The 3,171-nt window shown below is 32.6% G+C and overlaps 1 long non-coding RNA gene across 1 annotated transcript; it reads right to left on the bottom strand.

The window, feature by feature from the left end:
• Window positions 1-842: 842 nt before the first annotated feature.
• Window positions 843-2,878, bottom strand: LOC121422104. Its single transcript, XR_005971115.1, has 2 exons — window positions 2,062-2,878; window positions 843-1,654 (listed from the first exon to the last, which is right to left on the bottom strand). It is a non-coding gene; the product is annotated as an uncharacterized LOC121422104 (long non-coding RNA).
• Window positions 2,879-3,171: the final 293 nt, after the last annotated feature.

The following is a 3,171-nucleotide window of genomic DNA, read 5'->3' as shown; positions in this document are numbered from 1 at the left end:
GGTCATAAAGTAGCTATTTTACTAAAAACAAGCTATGTTTGATGATGTACAAAGTATTTTATGTGACTCTATAATGCTTGTATTCCATTGATGTTGAAGTAGAAATATGTACATATCTCGATCATTGTGTTATAAGTGCCACTGAATGCTAATTGTTAAAATGATTGAGAAACAAGTTTGGACAAGTTGTACATAGTTCTGTGTAATATATATATGCATTTCCAAGGAAAGATTTACAAATTATAACTGAGCATAGTATATATGATGATTATATTATTTCCATGTGCTAATATACATACTCTTGCTGTATATATTGCAATCTTCTTTGCATGCAAATAATGGTGTTTTTTCTGAATTTATTACTAAACATGTATAGGGCTTTAGACTGTACATGACATTTCTAGGAATTTTGTAAAAGTTTGTTCGTTATTTCATTTGATCATTGCTTAATCCATTTCCTACTGGAAACAAACTGTCCCTGTACAGAGTCTATGGGAATGGCATAATTCAGTAGTCAATGGATTATAAACCCATTGAAGGCTGTAACCTGATTGTCTCTGTGCAGAGCCTATAGAAATCACATAATTCAGGATTCAATGATTATCCCGTTGCTTACTGGAACCAAATAGTCACATATGTACAAAGTCTATGCTACCAGATTTTGTCATTTAATTTGTGTTTTCTCAGATGTTTGATAGTCAACATATGGTCAATGGTTCTAGATATGTTTTATGCACTATATAACTATTGAAATAAATATGTAGTAATTTATTTCAAGGATGTGAAATACATTTTTTATGCAGTTTTTGTTTTAATTATGTTGTTGGTTTTTTGTTTATTTAATAATTATGTGAAAGTACATGCAGTACAGTGTACCTCTTATTCAGAAGAAAATCAAATCACAAGTATGTAATATATAAGCAAACCCTTTTTAAACAATTTGCAATGATGATGTCTTCCTAACTTATGTCTAAAACATTTCATTGGAAAGTTCTTGTCTGTTCCTATAATTTGAAAGAAAATCATTTTTCAAGGCTGTGACACTGCAGCAACGAGGTAAAAGATTTTCAATTGCCATTACAAGCTTCAAATTACAATTCTGATTGGTGAATTATTACATTATTCCCATATTATGTTTGTTTGTAGATCTTGGGCCAATTGCATAAAGGTGACCATTGTGGTAACTTTGCCATCCAATGGTGACTTGCATGGAATCCTTGGTTTTGATTGGCTGTTGATCAGCGTTACCATGGTAACTACCACTGGATGGCATTGTTACCATGATGGTAACTTATGCAACAGGGACCAGGGGAGGGGGGGGTCAAAAAGAGTTGAGTGTGACTTATAAAGCATCCATGCTTAAAATCAGACATGCACTGATATGTACCACAATTTAATTGATTAATATGTAGTAATGGTTGTCCTCTTAGCATAGTTGAACCAATTCAATGATGCCTTGTTTACTGCACAAATTTTTAAGTGCAAATCTAATTAGTCACACTTATCTTTATGAAACACCCCCATATCTTGAAAACACTCCCCCCCCCCTTGGAAATATGAGAAAATGAAGGGTTTCCACCAAGCGTGTAGGTCCTCTTTTTATCAGTTTCAATTGTGAGTTTGTATTATACTTTGAGACATACTTATTCAAACTCTTTGGCCCAAATTCACAAAGGTGCTTTTGAAAGCCCACGGTTGAATCCATGGTTTATGCAGATTTTCTATATAAATTACGCTTATTTTACCGCGTATTAAAAAAAATGTCCAATGCTGATGCAGGCTTTTTGTCACAGTGTGCCAAATTGATGCCTATTGCCGTGGTAAATATCCACGCTATTTTATTCACGAGTCTACTGTTTTGAATAATGAGTCCATTCTTCTTTCAAACAGTGGACTCATAGATAAAGTAGCGTATCTAACTATGGTAACAGGCGTCAATTTGGCGCACAGTGACAAAAGCGCGCATCAGCATTGGACATGTTTTATACACGGCCCGATATGCGCTAAATTAAGCGTAATTTATAAAGGAAGGCTGCGTAATACGTGGGTTTTCAAAACCACCTTTGTGAATTTGGGCCTATATGTTACAGTCACACTTGTGAAACATACTCTAGACAGACAAAATCTATTTATGTTATTAGCAATGACATAACATCAGTTGGTTTGGAATCGATTATGTTGGTGTGATTGTAGCGTTTGTATTTTTATAATTTAGCTGAATGTAGAAGCACAATTATTATTTTTAGGTGCTCAGAAGAAACATTCTGGAACATATTAATATTCTTTTTCATTTTCTTCTTATTTCTATGTTCAGTGACCCAGATCACTGATGTTTTATATGTTGTATTTATTTTATCTTTGTTCACCAGAATTTGATTGTTTTTATAGACCAGATTTTTTAAGTATTACAGTAGCAGAGTTTCTATCTACGTTGCAATTTTCTTTGTATCAGCTGATTTATGTTTAAGAAGCATCTCTCATAATCTAATTTTTAGAATATAGGTGAATCTTGTTTTATATATTTTTATTTTATTTATCTACATGCTTTGCACATGGTGGTATATTTCTTTCATATCTTTATTGTAAAAGTGTAGAATGTATCTTCTGTGCAGGTTTGAGCTTTCAATTTACTTTCAAAGTCTGGACCAAAATTTTACAGTCTTTCCAAACTTTTTGTCTCAAAACTAAAAGGTAATATATAATGTCCGTTGTCTATACATTCTCACTTTATTTTTGTTTTCTTTGAAGTACTGCAGTTCGGAAATCGGTTATTGCTATTGATCATACATGTAGTTCTTTTTCATGATTATTTCTATGAAAAGATAAGAAAATCTTGCAATAAATACATGTCTTTTGCTATGGAGCAAAATATATTATGTACAAGTGAGGTATGATTTTCATTATTTTGATCCATCAAAATACTTTTTTTAATACCTTGATTGGTGTGAAAGAGAAAGGGTGAGAGATAGAGAAAGAGATATGAGAGTAGAAAGAGCAAAAGCCAGAGAGGAATCGAGACATCGGCAGAGTGGGAGAAAGAAGCAGTGATGTAATGTACAAAAAAATGGGGGTGGGGAGCAAGAATGGTTGCGCAAGAAGCAAATGAGCAAAAATTTTGAAATTTTACATAGGAAAAACTGTTTTTTTTAGATTTCAACAATTTATTTTAAA

Source organism: Lytechinus variegatus, chromosome 9 (assembly GCF_018143015.1).
Source record: "Lytechinus variegatus isolate NC3 chromosome 9, Lvar_3.0, whole genome shotgun sequence".
NCBI classification, from domain to species: domain Eukaryota; kingdom Metazoa; phylum Echinodermata; class Echinoidea; order Temnopleuroida; family Toxopneustidae; genus Lytechinus; species Lytechinus variegatus.
This window is presented reverse-complemented; position numbering and strand designations above follow the sequence as displayed.